At 39.0% G+C, this 19,695-nt stretch overlaps 1 pseudogene; it reads left to right on the top strand.

Annotated features, from left to right (window-relative positions):
* The window catches only part of LOC114473685 (uncharacterized), a 105,698-nt pseudogene extending 89,666 nt beyond the window's left edge, over positions 1–16,032 (top strand).
* Positions 16,033–19,695: the final 3,663 nt, after the last annotated feature.

Consider the following 19,695-nt stretch of genomic DNA (forward strand, 5'->3'; position numbering starts at 1 on the left):
ATCGCACAGGCCTTTTACACTCTCCTGATAGGTCCAGGCATTAACACAAACTGAGAACACAAAGGCCACAGCCTTCTGTATTATCTCGCTCTCACAGAGTGGAGAAGCAGGGCATTAATCACTGCAAAGTCACACTTCAACACAGGCACACACACATATACCCAGTGGTGCTTTAAAACCAGGACTGATTCAGTCAAGCACAGAGTATATTAGCCCAGTCATAGTCATTATTAGTATTTGTTCAATTGATCTGACCTTCTTTGCACAACTGCATATCCCAAGGTGCTAATAGTTACTAGTTTAAAAAAACACCAATTTAATTTTTTAGTGGCTGCCTAATTACTAATTAAAAAGGACAAATGGTGAGTGCAAAGTCATCAACTCTCGAGGGGAATCCTCTCAAGCACGCATTTGACTTGTTTTAATGCACAATTATCTCTTAACACCTTTGGCTCACACAAAAATGCGTCTCTTAAAAGATAAAATCCCAGGCTTGATGAGAACAGGTTTACAAATGCATTAATTTCAGTGGCCATGCAGTATTTTTAAGTTAATATGTAATTGTAAATGTATGCTGCTTTTCATAATTTATTACAGTTTTGCATAATGACACCTTATTATGTTTAATGCAACATCATGTTTTTTTTTTTTATTTCTCAATTATGTTTCTGGCTTTCTTGGATTAACTGACTAATACATCTTTTTCAAGATACTTATTGCAAAAAAAATTCTAACAATGCAAAGCGGTCCTTGTGTTTCTTGAGATGTATTCAGTAAGAACTGGTGTTTTTACTGAATACATCATTAGGCACATGCTGGTATGTAAATTATCCCAAGGATACTGCTGACTTCAGGTAAAATATTGAGAAATGGGCCTCTGATGAAGACCTTGCCGGGGGCTGTTTGGAGAATTTATGTCCTATTCTAAGTCCTCTTCATCCTTTACATTTTGGATAGGAAGAAAGAAGAGGGACAAAAGAGGAAGAGGAGAGATGATGCTAAGGAGGAGAGAAAGGAAAATGTTATTAGGGAGTTGTCATGACAAACAGTCAAGTCTTATATCCACTATACAGAAGCTTTGGGAGAAATGCCAACAGCAGGCTCTCAGCATATAGCTTTGCTGCACTGAGCCTCCCAAAGAACTCATATTAATGTTCACAGCTGGGCTGCACAGTCACAGCTCAAGCACTTTTCCATTGCACTGACCTTGCCCATCATGAGTATTATATCGCTTTATGCATCCTGATCCCAAACTCATGACCCTGTTAGTGTAATAAGAACCTGACCATCACTCAGGTTGAAGATGTATTAATTTGATGCTCTAAAATAATGTTACTTTGTTAGTATTGTGATATGTAGTCGTCCACTAACCCTCTATCTAAAACAGGAACAATCAACTTTTTAGTGTTGACATGTCTGCAGAAGTACACAGAAATGGTAATATATATCTGTGCTGTCATGTTTTCCTCCAACTGCAAACTAAGGTTCAGTCAACACACTGTCACGCTCTTCTTTGCTAATCACGCACTTTCATTTCTGCATCATCTTGTGTATTGCCTGGGGAAATCACTGCTACCTCATATGCAGAATACAGAGACCATGTTATGAAAAATAAAGTCATTATTTGAGTGAAAAGAGGAGGGAGGCGATGGATGTGCATCATTTGATTTGCTATCCCACAGAGGATCAGCACCACCAAATCTACTAATGAATTCATTCTTCTGTACAAGTGTCTTTGACGAGAAAAGATTCTTGAACCCTTGAATCTTTTTGTACTGCTTTGCATGATATTGTTAAAGGTGCAAATATCTATGAAGTTCAGTGCCTAGCATTGATAGAATTTGAGTTAGTAAAACGTAACATCACCTGTTTGAGAAACTCAGAAGTTTGCTGCATGAGGTGCTTTAGCAGACGAGATATTGCAAGAGATCTGTAACAATCATATTGGCTTTGTAGTCAGCAGCACAAAGTCAATCAATCAATCAATCAATCTTTTATTTGTATAGCGTCAAATCATAACCAATGGTATCTCAAGACACTTTACAGTAGAGCAGTCTTAAGGACGGACTCTTCATTTTATGGATACACACATATGCATATAGACGTATATACACATACATATGTATCCCACACCTAACATGAATTCATCATGGTGGCAAGGAAAACTTTCTGTTAAGCAGCAGGAACCTTGTGTGGATCCCATTCCTATGATGAACAACCATCCACGTTATGCTGTGTTGGGTGTGTGCAGAGGAAAGGGTGGAGACAGAGTTGTTGAGACTCTGTAACTCCACACTAAGGATCCCACGGACCTGCAAGACAAAAGCCAGAAGGAGTACAGGAGCAAACACACAAGGGAAGAAGCAGACATAGAGGGAGTGTTCGAGAGAGGAATGGGACCCTCTCCGGTCCCTCTCTAACCTAAATGACCTCTCTCTTAACGCCCTCTCCAGCCTCTCTCCAACCGAGCATGCCAGACCCCCCCAGCAGTCTATGCCTATTCAATCTTAACTATGAGCTATGAGCTGGTTCCTAACTAAAAGCTTTACCAAAGAGGAGTGTTTTGAGCCTAACCTTAAAGGTAGAGAGGGTGTCTGCCCCCCGAACCGTGGTTGGTAGATGGTTCCAGAGAAGTGGGGCCTGATAACTGAAAGCTCTTCCTCCTATACTACTTTTAGAGACAAATGGAACAACGAGTAGGCCAGCATTTTGGGAGCGTAGTGTTCTGGGGGGATTGTATGGCACTACAAGCTCCTTGAGATAGACTGGTGCCTGTCCATTTAGGGCTTTATAAGTGAGAAGAAGAATCTTGAATTCTATTCTATATTTTATGGGAAGCCAATGCAGAGAGGCTAATACAGGAGTAATGTGATCTCTTCTCCTAGTTTTAGTCAGTACACGTGCTGCAGCATTTTGAACCAGCTGAAGTGTCTTAAGCGACTTGCTCGGGCAGCCTGCTAAAAGAGAATTACAATAATCCAGTCTAGAGGTAACAAAAGCATGGACTAGTTTTTCGGCTTCGCTCTGAGACAGGATAGATCTGATTTTAGCAATGTTACGGAGATGAAAGAAGGCAGTTCTTGAAGTTTGTTTTATATGAGAGTTGAAGGATAAGTCCTGATCAAATAGAACCCCAAGTTTTCTAACAGTTGTGCTTCGTGCCAGAGTAATGCCATCTAGGGCAGTTAGGCTAGCATAGGTTTCTCTAAGGTGTCATGGGCCCAGTACAATGACCTCAGTCTTGTCTGAGTTAAGAAGAAGAACATTTTGTGTTAAAAGCTCTGTGTTGGTAGGAGACAGACAAGATTTATGCTAAAGTTACACTAAATATCAAATTAAGGACCCCATCCTTTATTACATGCCCCAAAACATCTTTGTGTTCTGAAAATAATTTTATATAAACTAGTGCAGTGCCTGTCGGAAGTATGCATTCATGTGGGAGCTTAAGTAAAGTTAATTATGGCCAAATGAGTATGTGTTTGAAGGTTGGATGTACAAAGAGGTGTATATACTCTGTACTCTGTAGTGTTATAAAGGGGTTTATTTGTGGGTGCAAAATAAAACCGCGTGTGCGATTTCCCTGGTTTAATTCTATGGACATGAACATGATAAATGTGTTTGTTGTTTTTTTTTACTCACTTTTATATTTTTTGTTTGGTGTATCTTTTTGTAATGTATGTCTTTTGGAGTCATTATGTGTGTTTTTTTTATTTTTCAGTTGTCTTTTTGTGCATTTTTTGTGTAACTGTTTTTGGTTGCCATTATAGAATGATTCTGGAGTCATTTTGTATACTTTTTGTATAAATATTGTTTAGTTTTTTGTTTTATTTTACTCATTTAGTATATTTTATTTGATGTTAGTTGTATTTTTCTGTAATGTATATTTTTTGGAGTCGTGTATTTTTTTTGAATCTTTCAGGTGTCTTTTTGTGCATTTTTTGTGTTTTATTTTACTCATTTAGTATGTACTTATTTTTTATTATAAATAAATAAATACCTTGTGTGTGTTCCCGTGAAACTCCATAGACATTGTAGCGCCAATCAGAAAAGTAATAAAACTGCAAAAAACAAAACGTAAAGCTCCACACTACATGAGTGAGTAAGTAAATTAAAGTATTATGTACAATTCGGCTGTCTTTCTTTAAAAAACAAAAATAATTTTTTACCTTTAAACCGAGTGGTCAGAGCTTAGCTTCCATGCACGGCACCACAGAGAATCTGCAGTTTTCCAGATGGAGAATTGAACGGGTTGAGGTCAATACCGACTCTAGTGAAACAGCGCGACTCTTGCTCGGGTGAGGAGCTGTGCAGTGAAATAGATATAGATGGTGCGCTAGCGCCCACTCACACCCTGAGGTCAAAAGTTGAATAGGTTTCATTTTGGGGCTGTCCAGAAGTGAAATAAAATTAAATTTAAATGACCAAATTACTCCAAAATAACTTCTTTATCGCTCGTGTGTTTACAGTCCACGTCTGCTTGGCTGTGTGCGCAGCGATTGGCTCTGGCCGCACACGTGACTCATGCTCGGGCGAGGAGCTGTGCAGTGAAATAGATATAGATGGCGCGCTAGCGCCCACTCACACCCTGAGGTCAAAGGTTGAATAGGTTTCATTTCGGGGCCGTCCAGAAGTGAAATAAAATTAAAATAAACATTTTGAAATGACCAAATTACTCCAAAATAACAGATACACACACTTGGGGTATTTGGAACCCGTTGACCAAGTTTCAGGTCGAACTCGCATCGCGTCGTGGAGATATTTGCTCCACACACACACACACACACACACGCACGCAAACACACACACACACACACAGACATTCCTTGCTTTTATAGGTAGATATTATTATCAACATTAGTTGTCCCAAGGTCCTTTGTGTATGGGTTGTGGTTTTAGTTTGTTAGGTAAACTTGGCAAACCCAAAAGAGGTTTCAAATGTCAAAGGGACTGAATTAAACTATTTGAATCTCCAATATGATGTTATTTTTCTTTGCAATCCATGGTTGCATCAATTTTTTCATCCATCCATTGTCTGACCCGCTTGTTCCTTTTTTTTTTTTTTTACCTTGTTTGCACATGCTGTTGAAGGTTAACACTACAAGAAGTGCAATCTTTTAACAGCAATGCATATTTTATTATTGCAATTAAATAAATGAATTTATTTCATTGCATAATTGTGACCATCACCAGCCCTCCCTAGGGAAGGGTAAATACTTTATTAAAGGGAGGATGTAAAAGAGAGAGGGCAGTGTTACACCAGGGTGAGGGGGGTGGGGGGGGGAGTTAACAGGGAGGAGGGATACAAGATAGGAAAACGAATGGGTGGGGAATAATCAATAAGTTTCAAGTGATGTGATGTGAAATTGTGGTTGTGTATATTGTGCTTATTGTTGTGTTATCAAGCCAGTCTGGTGACCAGTGTGCGGCTTAGGAATAATGATGGTGGCTGTGAGCAGAGGAGGAAGTGAGTGGAAGTTACATAAAACAGGTATTTGGGAACAACGTGTCTATGGTTGAGCCCAGTATGAGTGTTATCCCACAGCCCGAGGCCAGTGCGTCCATGACAAATGTGATTCCAAGAGCCGCTACTGCAAAACCCATAAGCCGCCCCCGGGCCCGAAGAAGCAGTCGGGCCAGCAGAAAGAGCGAGAGATCTAGGGGCCCCCGGCGACCACCCCACGGCCAAGCAGCCCCCCGAACGCCCCCAAGGTCCCAAGCCGAGAGGCTGCCATTGCCCCCCCCATACACACCCGAAAAGCCCCCAAGGAGCCAAGGACCCAGCGCACCACGCCACCGACTCCAACCCCCAACCCCCAGGCCCCCCAGCCCCCCACCCCCCCACCACCACCCACACCCCCGCGCCCAGCCCCCCGAGGGGAGGGCCCAGAGAGCCCCCCGCCCGAGACCCCAGCGGAGGAGCCAAAGCCCACGCCCAGCAGACGACCAGAGCCACGCCGAACGGGCAGCCGGTGGGCCCCCGCCGGTGAGCCCAGAGCCAGCAAGGACCCGACCCCAGGCCAGGAGGACCCGGAATGGATGCAGCACCAGGAGCAGCCCGCCCAGGGCGAACGACCACACCCCAAGCCGCATAAGGTACCAGGGGGCCGCTGGGAGTCCCCCCGCCGGTCCCCAGGCACCCCAACCTAGCCCCCCCGGGCGCCCCAGATGCTGATGCCGCCCGCGCCACGAGCTTCAGTTCTTTAAAGCCAGGGCCCCCTCCAGAGGCCAAGCCAGACCGCCCCGCCGGGATGTGGCCCCCTAATTTAACCTGACCCGCTTGTTCCTGTTTCCAGGGTCGCGGGGCAGTTTTTTCATGTTGTACATTTCTATTCTGTGTTTTCGAAGCACATTGAATGCACCGTCAATGCTTAGCATTTTGTTTTGAACACGGACTGAAAAACCGGGAAGCACCGCTACAAAGGTACAACACAGAGGTCTGTGAGAGCAGCAGCAGCTGCTATAGATGAGATTTATAACGCACCTAAAAACTTTAAAACAGGTGTCGAAAAATGGTAAACTTGACAAGAATCATGGGGTTTGTAAAGAATGCAGTGCTGCTAAAACTGAGGGGCTCATTCGTATCGATACGACGCTGCCGCTCTACGCCCCACCCCAGAGGCAGATTGGAATCAGAGCTCCAGCAAAACTGGTGATAAAAGTACCTCTAATAACTTTGTCCAAGGAGGTACTCTGGCAGCTCCTTCTACCTGTGATATCAATCAATCAATCTTCATGTCAGACTCACAAAGGTCCATAAAAAACATTTTAAAAAGACAGACAAACATAACAGAGAATATCACTATTATAGTCCATAAAAGCACTTTCTCCAGTGCCTCCAGAGCTCCGAGCTGTAACTGATAATTCTTCGGTCAGTCCTTATAAGAGCAATTATGATTTCATTATATGAGTCCATGAGCCTTATCATACTTTTATAAACAACATTTCTTTCCCAGCGAGGGACTTTCAAAAGAATCCTGAAAGCATCGTTGTATGCTCCTTGTAGTTCATGGTATTTAGCCTTTGTGTAGCAGCGCCACAAGTGGGCAGTGTAGAGTGGTGTGCAGTTGGCTATTTTTACATTTGCTGTACACATACAAACTTTTCACGCCAGCATGTTAGCTTGTGCATACAATTTACAGTACTGCCTCTGAATGTCATCATTATCAGAAAGGTCACTCTTGATGATGTGACCGAGGTATTTTACTTTTTCCACAACCGCCAGCTCCCTTTCTGACAAGTGGAACATAGGAAATACAGCCTTACACTACTCCTTAGTCCTCATGATCATCACAACACTTTTTAGGGTTAAACTTGATGTCATATTGTTCACCATATTCAGTACACACTTTGAGCAGTTGCTGCAGGCCTGCAGAGTAGGGTAACATGATGACCAGGTCATCAGCGTAAAGTAGATGGTTTAACAGTCTTTCCCCTATCTTACAGCCGGTATTACCGTTTTTCAATCTTTGGGAGAGATCATCCATATAAAGGTTAAAAGCATAGGTGACAAGATCCCACCAGTGACGTGCCGTCAGGGTAGGCAAGGTAGGCAGTGCCTACCCAAGGGTGAATTGCTATTTTGATTATTTGTTTTAATTATAACATAATTCTAAATTATTTATTTTTCTATTTCCAATAGCCTACAGTACTTATAATTTTGAAAGTGTCAGCATTTTGTGCTTTTCATAGCCCAAATTACTAAACAGCACTATTTCCTGGAACGGCTGCACAGTCTCACTCTGCTGTCAGGCAGGAGGAGGCCACGCCCCCTCCCAAAAGCACGTTGCTGCTCTGCCTAAGTTCCCATAGCGTGTTTTTATGTGTCAGTTCCCCAAGATGACAACCATTGACGTCCAAAGGCAGCTGTCTACACTGCCTTTGGACGTAACCACGCTATGCTGAATGCTGTACCTAAGTTCACAGTACATTAGTGAATTGATCCTATGTGACGTTCTCTAGCGAGTGGGCGGGATAAGACTACAGTCAGGATGACATACAAATTATAGTTTTTCTTTTGCACAAGCAGTTGTGAATTACCTAATTATGAAAGGTTATTATTATTTGTTATTATTTTAAAAGTTAATTTATTTCTGCTCCTCACTACTGTATTAACCCAACACCTGCTGAAGAGTTCATGTTAGTATCTGTGTGGCAGACAGGAATATGGACATTGGACTATTGAAAGTGTCACTTTAAGTGAGAGTGATGTTGTCTCACTGTTTCCTGTTTAAAGCTGAACTAAGTAATTAGCGCTGCCTAAAGGTCACTTTTGGTTATGTCACTGTCGTATGCACTCCGTACCCCCTTTGCCTGCCCGACCCCACAGCTACATGCGCACCTTTGCTCTCCTTTGATGGTAGAAGAAGGATAACACAAAGAAATGTCTGAAGAGGTGGGTACTATTGAACATGAACAACGCCAAGTCTGCGTCCAATTTACAGCCTTCTAATGAGGCTTTTGTTGGCTCAAATAGCAGCCATACTAATAGCACTCATGCTAATAGCAGGTTTCAACGTTCATTGGCCCCTGCTATGAAATTAGTCAAACAGTTGGTCCTAAATGTGTGAAAATGTTCTAAATCATATCGAGTCATTTTCTTTATTTATGCTGTTAGTGTTGGAACAAAGGCAAATGTTTAAGGGGCTCTATATTGCTCACTTAGGTCTTTGAGGCCTAGCGCTACCCGAAGCCTGTAATCCTTTTGACCCTGATGCTCTTTTGCTCTTATAAGGCCTCTGCACGAGATACAGACCTAAAACTTGAACTATGAGGTCATATTATCATATAATGGTGGTCTCATGGCCTCGTGCAGGATTACATTATTAATAATCTTATTCTACTTGATAAAAAGTATTGCATTAGAAATACGCCTTAGAACAAGAATAGTTGTGTCAGTGTGACTGTTATTCATGCTCATTTTGGCAAAAAGCAGGGCCTCACAACCACACCCCCCCCTCTTACTAACAGATTCTTTAGAGTTATAATAAAAAAAATTAAATGACAATTTCTAGTTGACTTCCCTTTTAAGCATTTCAGCTAGGGGTACCCACAGAGAAGGTTGTTGGCCATTTATTTTTTTGATATATACATACACGAGTCCAGCCCAGCAAGCACCTTACCGTTGTAGGAGGTCATGTCTATGACAGATACCACAGCACACTTTTTGACCACTTTTGGTTAGGAACAGTGTCTTCCTTCTTCCTTTCAATCAGAGACAAAAAGCTGAGAACAGGAATTTACGACTGTGTTCTCCCCCTGCTACTTCTTGAATAGCACGGCATAATCTTTTCCATTTTTGTTCTGCTTTTCTCCAAAAATGAACAGAAACATTTTAAAAGGGTAGACACAGACCTTTGATAAAAGTTTGAAATGTACTCTTCTACACTGTCTATATTGTTTTATTCACAGGAAACAAGGAAAACCCTTAGAATAATTGTTTTTACAGTTAAAGTGTTCTTAAGGAATATCTCATTTAACTTTACATAAAGCATATCTTGTCTAGTATCAAATTGTTCGGGAAAATGTTGTTATTGTTATGAAGGTTATAATATGACTGTGTTATGAGCTATTTTATAATTTCCTTTCCAAAGGGGTTTTCATTCATCCCCTCATTCACACCCACATGATAAAAAACACAGCCCACATGAACCACCCAAACAATCTAATTGGCTCCCGAAAACACGTCGACCAATAGAATCATTTAGACTATGATAAAACCAAAAGCGCAAAATTCAAACCATTGTTTTTTTGGTAGTGCTGGTAGCTTTGGTCCCACTGCATTGTGCGTTTATTATCGTTTGTCAACTTTTATTTTCTTTGTAACCTCAAAGTTTTTTCTTTCATTAGAAGAAAAACCTCCTGTTCCATCTGCAAGAGCTGAAACACTGAACTAACACAAGGACAAAGGCCTGCATGATCTGAGCTGAGCGCTGAAGAAGTCCACGCAAGGTCAGTCCTCGACCCGTGCTGAAGAAAACAGTGGAAACCTGCTGACTGAACGAGCTGTGAAACGTGCTGAACATGGAACAGGGCCATTGGTCCTACCACAAGCCAGAACCACACTTTGCTCCTCAGGCTTTCCTTCAACAACTTGTCTACCACTAGAGACGGACCACCAACCACAAACCCATCAAAACCGAGGTACTCTGGATCTCAAATTCTAATCTAAAGTAACTACAGGGACATGGTTCCACACTGATCTTATCATAGTTCTCTCACACACACCCACACACACACTGAAATCATGCTACTTTTCTTTCTTTCTTTCTTTCTTTCTTTCTTTCTTTCTTTCTTTCTTTCTTTCTTTCTTTCTTTCTTTCTTTTCAGAATTCCTTTATTAATCCCAGGGGGAAAATGCTCTTTTAGCTTTATTGTGTTAGTAGGTTTGAACTTGTTTGATTAATAAATGTTTATATTTTGAGAAGTTGTCTGTAGTTTATGAAAACATTACAATCATAAGGTTTGTTATATGGAGAGTAGACAGTTTTTACAAGAGTTCACAATCCTAGATGACAAGCTATTAATTACTAACTAAGTGATCTGAAACACTTTATCTCAATTTCAGATGGCACCTCCGAAGGCAAATTACTGTAATATCAATAATAATTAAAATTATTTTTCTTTTCACTTCCGCTTCAGTTCCCCCTACACTGTTGTACTGATTCCACTTTTGTTGTGCTGTTTGAGTGGAGGTTTGGTGACAACTATTTAGTGTATTGGCTTAGCATTCAATCCCTGATAAGACAAACATCAAATATCTACCGTAAGCAATTAGGGTTATGGGACTTGGATTGGATTTGAACCATTATGCCACCACTTAACAAAAAGAGGACAAAATTATGCGTGTGTGTGTGTGTGTCTGTGTTGTCCAGGTGTTAAATATGACAAATATTAGGCCTATAATTTGTACCTCTCTTAGTGCTGTTCTGTGCCTTTTTTGCTTTCGCTCAGTGCAGGTGTGGACAGGGGGCACAACCTCAACATTTAGCTCTGAATAGTTGGCGGTTTGGAGCAGCAAAGCAACAGTGCCAGCAATACATGAGTAGTGGTTTGACATAAGAATGACAGGGTATGAATCCCAAGCACTGTTTATAGCAAAAAATGTTTACAAACTTAACACTGATTTGATGTCATATAACAGTTTAGTTAGGTTGCTGGGGGAAATGTTACCTAAATTCAATAAACTAGTGCAGTGCCTGTCGGAAGTATGCATTCATGTGGGAGCATGAGTAGCGTTGTCAATTATGGCCAAATGAGCATGTGTTTGAAGGTTGAATGTACAAAGAGGTGTACATACTCTGTACTCTGTTGTTATAAAGGAGTATATTTGCGCTTGCAAAATGTGGGTGCAATTTTTGTGCATTATAAATGTGTTTGTTTTTTTACTCACTTTTATATTTTTTGTTTGGTGTATTTTTCTGTAATGTATGTTTTTTGGAGCCATGTGTATTTTTGTATCTTTCTTGTTGTGTTTTTGTGCATTTTTCATATAATTATTGTTTTTGTTGCCATTGTAGTGTGATTCTGGAGTCATCTTGTGTATTTTTTGTGTAAATATTTAGTTTTGTGTATTTTTTGTATAAATATTTAGTTTTGAGTTTTTTCAGTCGTTTTCATATTTTTTGTTGTATTTTTCTGTAATGTATGTTTTTTGGAGTAATATTATGTGTATTTTTGTATCTTTCAGCTGTCCTTTTGTGCATTTTTTGTATAATTGTTTTTGGTTTGCCATTATAGTGTGATTCTGGAGTCATTTTGTGTACTTTTTGTATAAATATTGTTTAGTTTTTTGTTATATTTTACTCTTTTAGTATATTTTTATTATAAATAAATACTGTGTGTGTGTTCCCGTGAAATGTTTGAGACGCTGATAACCAAACTCCATACGTATTGTAGCGCCAATCAAAAAAACAGCAAAACTGCGCAAAACAAAATGTAAAGCTCCAAACTACATGAGTGAGTAAGTAAATTAAAGTATGTTCTACAATTCGGCTGTCTTTTTTTTTTCAAGAAAAATATTTGTTTACCTTCGAACCGAGTGGTCAGAGCTTAACTTCCATGCATGGCACCACAGAGAATTTGCAGTTTTCTAGATGGAGTATTGAAGGGGTTGAGTTCGATACCGACTATAGTCAAACAGCGCGTTAGTGAGCAATTACACGGACAGTTATATGGTTTCAACAATGGGAAACTTGTCGGTAAAAGACTCACCAGTGCCTGACGGTTTCAAATGACTTATACAGAGAGCTTCCGTTTTTGAGATGCGACGACAGCATGGCAGGCACAGAGATGGAGGCAGAAAAGGAAGTGTACTTGTGTTTGGAACCCGTTGATTAAGTTTCAGGTCGAACTCATACCGTGTCGGTACACACACACACACACAGACCTTTTTTGATTTTATAGATAGTCTAGTACAGTGCCCGTCGGAAGTATGTATTCATATAGTGGGAGGAACTTAAGTAGAGTTGTCAATTATGGTCAAATGTAGGTGTACATACTCTGTAGTGTTATAAAGGGGTTTATTTGTGGGTGCAAAGTAAAATAGCGTGTGCGATTTCCCTGGTTTAAGTCTATGGGACATGCGCATGATATATACAGTAGATACAGGTTGCACCAATGTTTGCTGGACTGTTTACTGGTAAATAAATAATAAAAGTACCAGAGCATCCCCTGTCTTTAGACCCTACCTCGGCAAAGAAAAACACAAAACCCAGTGGGAAAATGTACATCCAACATACGACCATAGAGAAGACACACAGAAAACTGCTGGGTTTTACACTAAAGGTGGCCCTCTCTTTTTATCCAGGCTTTGGACTGGCACACAGGAACACACTGAGTGAATCCTTTTGCAGCTGGATTCCCACCACCACACCATGTTACAGGTTAGACTGTTAGTGGGTTATTTCTTAGTAGTAATAGTACGTAGTATCAGTGTGTGTGCCGCTCAGATGCTCCTCCCTCTCATGTCTTGTTTGATGTAATTTGTGTTGATTTCAAAATCAAAATAAACATTTTGAAATGTAATTATTAAAGAAGTTGAAAATAAGAATCTAGTAACTATAATGTCATAAAAAAACTATATTATTAATAATAAACAATATTAAATAATGATAAAGTCATATAATGATAATATAGCAATACTAATAATACAATGAGAATACCAGTAACTATAATATAAAATAATAAAAAAGAATATAAGAATATAATGGAAATTATAAGAATAGCAATAACATTAATGCAGTAGTTGTACAATTGTATAATAATATTATTAATAATAATGGTAATAAAATAACATAATGAGAATCCAGTTACTATAATACAATAAACAACATAAAACAGCAAGGTAATAGCAATAATAATAATACCAGTAACTATAAGATAAAAGAATAATTAAAAATAATAATATAAGAATAGCAATAACAATAATACAGTAGTAGTACAATAAGATAGGGATATAATATTAATAGTGAACGTAATAATAGTAATATTATAATATCATAATAATTTTAACTTAATATTGACACTAAAATATTTCGCAAATATATCTTGAGTCACTGTCAAGCTTTACTTCATACAAAACTACAGTACGCCAGTTAAGTCAACTATTCATCATCATGTATGTCTATACTGTACACCCCCTCGACCAACTGAGAAAGTTGGTCACATCAGTGCCACCACTGGATAAGTTTGTTTAGAGCCCTGATAATAATAAATATGTTGATAGGGATATGATATTAATAGTGAAAGTAGTAATAGCAATAAAAGTAATGTTATAATGATAATAATAGTAATAATTGCTATGACAAAATAATATAATATACACTAAAAACTAAAAACAATATTAATAATAAACAATATTAAATAATTAAAAGGTAATATAATGATAATATAAAGCAATGCTAATAATACAATGAGAACACCAGTAACTATAATAAAAAATATTAATAATGAAAAAGGATAAAATGGTAATTATAAAAATAGCAATAACGTTAATACAATAGTAGTAAAATTAAACAATAACAATAGCAATAAGAAAATATTATAATGAAAATCCAGTAGCTATAAGATAAAAGAATAATAAAAAAAAGAATAATATAAGAATAGCAGTAACAATAATACAGTAGTAGTACGATTAGATAGAGATAATATCAATAGTGAAAGTAGTAATAATAGTAATGGCTATAATAACAATAGTAATAGTAATAACAGCAGTAACAAAATAATGTAATGAATACCAGTTTATAAGATAAAACAATAATAAGAAAGACTAATATGTAGTCACATTATTCATCTCTCCTTCTTTGGCTGCAGCAGTCAATGCAGCGTCTACGTGTATAACCTTGAGCACCATGTGATAAGCTTTAGTTTAGCTTTCCTAACTGCCGACATTAGAACGATGTGCATGTTAACACTGACTTTGCTGGTTTTTCCGGGGATCACCCCGTGCGCTATAAAGGACAGGACTGCTCCTGTGTGTGGTGCTCTGCTACGGAGTAAAAGCCTCACGCGCTTTTGTTTTGCTTACGTGGTGAAAATATGAGCGTTGGTCAGGATAAACATGCATGTTTACTTACCAGAATAGTACGTCCCACTTTTCCACTCTAAAAAACTGTGACACACAATACAATTGCTGGTTACATAAAGCTGGTTCATCTGCAACAAACACGTAGTTTGACAAACAATACTAACAAAATAGTGAATGATATGTTATTATATACAGACATAAAGTGACAATAACAAACTTACAACATTCCCTGCCGATTGATTAACGTGGATGCCGATAGATCTGTCACAGTTCATCTGTTTCGCCATCAAGATGGATGCCAGAAGTTGTCTCTCAACAGATGGTGCGCTAGTGCCGTCTCACACTCTAAAGTCAAAAGCTGAATAGGTTTCATTTCTGGGCCGTCCAGAAGTAAAATAAAATTAAAATAAACATTTTGAAATGACCAAATTACTCACATACACACACTTGGGGTATTTGGAAGCTGTTGACAAAGTTTCAGTTTGAAGTCACACCGCGACGGGGAGATATTTGCTCCACACACACACACACACACACACACACACACACACACACACACACACACACACACACACACACACACACACACACACACACACACACACACACACACACACACAGACACACACACACACACACACACACACACACACACACACACACACACACACACACACACACACACACACACAGACCACAGACCATCCTGAAATTATAGTATAGATATAATAACAGGATGTGCACAGAGACCTGATTGATGAATCCATCCCTAACGTTACAATCAGGCTGTGTGGTTTCTCGTTTTCCTTCACTGACCTGTGACAGGCTGCTCAGATGCTAACATCACCAGTAAGCCTGTCTTTGTTAGATACTGATGGAAGGAAAGTGACACTGTCATTAAATATTAAAACTGGCAAACACACAGCACTAGATAACTTGGCATGTGGTAAGTAAAGGTGCACTTGTCTGTGAAATTAGCTTTAGCTACTGGCTAGACAGTGACAACACAACACAAATAATTAACTGAATAATGAACTGTGATATTTCGACAAGAAATAGATGCGCTACTCAATTCAATGTCTTTATTGTCATTATACAAAGTATAACAATATTTGCGAGCTTCTCTTGTTCAAAGTGCATAACATGTTGAAAGAATACAAACATTTACAGTTAGTAAAAAAAAGTGCAAGTTTAATAACAACATAGGGTTAAAAAAAAAGATGATATTTCTATTTAGGAAGAAGAAAATGTTTTGCACAAAAGTAGCGCCTTCCAGAGGGCAACAGCTCACACAGTTGAGAGCCGGAATGTGAACTGTCCTTGATAATGTTCTGAGCTCTGCTGAGGCACCAGGTGGAGTAGATGTCTGTCATCGAGGGCAGGGGCAACCAACGATCCTTTGTGCAGCTTTGACTGTCCTCTGAAGCCTGGCTCTGTCTGCCTCAGTGCAGCTACCGTACCAGATGGAGACGCAGTACATCAGCAGTCTCTTGATGGATGAGCGGTAGAAGACAAGCACCAGTTTTCTTTCCAGATTGTTAATCCTGAGGACTCTCAGGAAGTGTAGACACTGCTGGGCTTTCTTTATGACAGCTGTGATGTTGTCTGACTAGGAAAGGTCATCAAAGATCTGAACTCCCATGAACCTGAATGTGTGGACTCTCTCCAAACATTCGCCGTTGCTGTAAAGGGGGAGAGAGAAGGTTCTGTTCCTTCTGAAGTCCACAATGATCTCTTTTGTCTTTGCATTGTTCAGAGCCAGGATGTTGTCTGAACACCAGGTTGTGAGTTTCTGGACCTCCTCTCTGTATGCTGTCTCATCTTCCCTCAAGATCAGTCCAACCACTGTGGTGTTGTCAGCAAATTTGATGATGATAATATTTTTGTGGGCTGGGCGTAAGTGTAGAGGCAGTACATGAGGGGGCTCAGCACACAGCCCTGTGGTGAACCAGTGCTCAGTGTGCAGGTGGAGAAGAGGCGTGGGCCAAGTCTCACAGTTTGGGGTCTGCTGAAAATTCTTGATCCAGGTGCAAGTGGGAGGGGGATCCCCGGGTATCCAGTTTGGTGATCAGAACGTCCGAGACGATGGTGTTGAAGGCTGTAACCACAAAGAGCTTCCTGGCATAGATCTGCTGTTGTTCCAGGTGGAACAACCCATACATACTCTCGTAGTCACAGATGTTGGAGGAAACATAGTTTGAACCTCCTCTCATCTTTGGTGGAAAGAGTTTTAGATTAAATCCTGCAATCGTCCTGATTTTTGGTAGCTCCTGGAGGCATCTTTTGGAAAAAAAAGCACCATTGTAAATCCAGATTTAATCAGAAATAGATAGAAAATAACTGCTCCCTGTTAACAAATTTCCAAATATAAAATTAGGTTTAAAAAATACATGCATTTAAGCTTCTATTGAGTTCATAAATTTGTGCATCTGAGTCATTCATGTGCACATATAGTAAATCAATAGGAACAAAACACTCCCTGCAGGGTTTACAAATGCAATTATTTTTTTAATATATGAATACATTTACAACATATTTACCATCAAATATGATGTTACTTTAAATAGCACATGAAATGATGATCTTCATTTAATATAACATATTCTATAGTTCATATGTGTTCTAATAAATCTATTAAATTACACAGTTCAGGAGGCAGATCATGCTACAAAAACTTGCACAATGGTATTTGTATTTATTTGTAATGGAATGCATTTGCTAAAATGCCAACATATTGCAATGTAATGGCTTGCAATTGCTAACATGAATGCTAATGGAATGCAATTGCTAAAAAGCTAACAGTAAGCTAATGATATTTATATAATTCCTAATGATTGGAAGGATGATGGTTACCATACCAGTTTAGTTGAAGTCATTTGTGACTGACATTTATCAGCTGTGTTTGTATTGTTTTTTAACGTTCACCTTTAGATTGGTGGTTAATTGTTGTGAAAACACTGGAGGGCTGCAAATCTGCAGGTTTTAAGTGTCTCACTACTGCTAAACCACATAATCAAATGAAGGTATAATTATGCTGCTAACCTGGTAACAAGCAATAATTAGTAATCAAATGTGTTGGAACAGAAAAATGCCAAACCTGAAGAGTTGCAGTCCTCCAAGACTGAGGTTAGACATTCCTGCTGTCTTTTTGCTGCATCTAATCAATAATAGTCCTGTAGTCAGACACCTCTGGCTATGTGTCTTGTCAATTTTTTTGCTGGTTGTCTGCTCTCTGATTTCATCTTCTCTAGATAAATCTTGTTTGTCTTTTGTGTCTGTGGACTCACAGTCTGAATTTAGTTCAATGTTTTCATTAGTGTATTGTTTACAATTAACCTTGAACTTTATATTAAAACTTTGACTTTTTTCTCTGAAAAAAACACCCTCTGTTTCTGTCTGATCTGTGTACCAAAGCCCTACATCACCTCGACCTCTCCAAACAACCTAAAAGCTGTGTGAAACAACCCAAGAGCTGTGAGCTGAAGCACCACAAATGAAAAAACTATAGACTTTGAAAAAATACAATCTGGTTTTGAGCTTCCCACCAATTAATAACTCCTAACATATGACAGCAATTAGCACAGTACTTTTGCCTTCATTTCTGCTAATGAAGTAAAAGGTGCTATCATTAGTGGTATATTGTTTGAACAAAATTTTTACTTGAATGAACAAACTTGCACAGTCCTCGAGTTGAGTATTCTTTATTCATCCCGCAGTGGGGAAATTTACTGACATGACAGCTCAATAAAAAGTGCAATAAAAAGGGCAACAGAAGGCAACACACAAAAAAACACAAAAGACACCCGAAAAATAGTGCAATGAAGATAAAATGAAATAAACACTACAATAATAGAAGCTATACATAAATAGAAATATAAATAGCAAAAAAAATAATAAAAATAGAATACAGATACATGCATATTAACAGGCAGGGGAAAGTGTATGGGGTGCAAAGTGTAAAAATATTTGGCACATTTTCCATACATTTTAATAACTCTGTTGCCCTGTTGTGTTGGGAGTGTAATGTGAAGGGCAGCTCGTCCACCTGCCACGACCATGCACTCGATCCCCGCCACACGGAGAGAACCAGCCATACATATCACCCAGCCAAGCATCGGTGAAGAGGTGGGTGGGAGCAGTTTATGTGTCTCTGCTTGTGTATTGGTTACAAGGGGCGGGGTCAATTAGCATATGTGTGAAACATTTAAGTTCAAAATTTAAGTTCAACATTTAGATTTAGATATAACATTTAGATTTAACATTTAATATTTAGATTTAACATTTAACATTTAACATTTAGATAAAAGATTAAGTATTTAGATATGATTTATAACATTTAGATTTAGATTTAAACATTTATATTTAAAATTTAACATTTAGATTTAACATTCAACATTTATATATGAGTTAACATTTAGACTGAGATTTAACATTTAGATATAACATATGACATTTAAATTTAGATTTAAAATTTAGATATAGATTTAACATTTAGATATAACATATACCATTTAGATTTAGATTTAAATATTTAGATTTAATGCTTTTTTTAACCTCTATATATGTGATTAAATGTTGTGTTAAATGTAGGAATATGTGCTAAATATGAGAAAAATCAGATAAATAATGAAAATGTGTTAGCTAAAACTTTTATACTAAATTTTTACACTTGGCACCCCATACAAGTGTGAGTGTAATCTACCTTTGAATGAGCTGCTCAGACCTTCCACAGTCTGATCCAGGAGGTGAGAGGTGTCATCCATGATGGATGTTAGCCTGACTTCCATCCTCCTCTCACCACCTCCTCCAGCAGGTCCAGGACATCACTGGGCCTCCTGAACAGCTTCTTCAGTCTCTTTCTGTCCCAGTCAGTGCTGCCCACTCCCCAGCAGACCACAACGTAGTGGATAGTAGAGGCTACTACAGAGTCATAGAAAGTTCAAAGGAGGGGTCTACTGACCTCAAACAACCTCACTCTCCACAGGAGGTGGACACCACTCTGGCCCTTCCTGTACACAATGGCAGTGTGGTGAGTCCAGTCCAGTTTTTTTGTTCAGGTGAACACCCAGGTACTTAAAGCTGTCCACCTGCTTAATGTCTAAGCCATGGATCTTCACCGGTGTGTGTGGTGGAGACCTTCTCCTTCTCTGGAAGTTGATCATCATCTTACT

This window comes from Gouania willdenowi, chromosome 12 (assembly GCF_900634775.1).
Source record: "Gouania willdenowi chromosome 12, fGouWil2.1, whole genome shotgun sequence".
NCBI lineage: Eukaryota > Metazoa > Chordata > Actinopteri > Blenniiformes > Gobiesocidae > Gouania > Gouania willdenowi.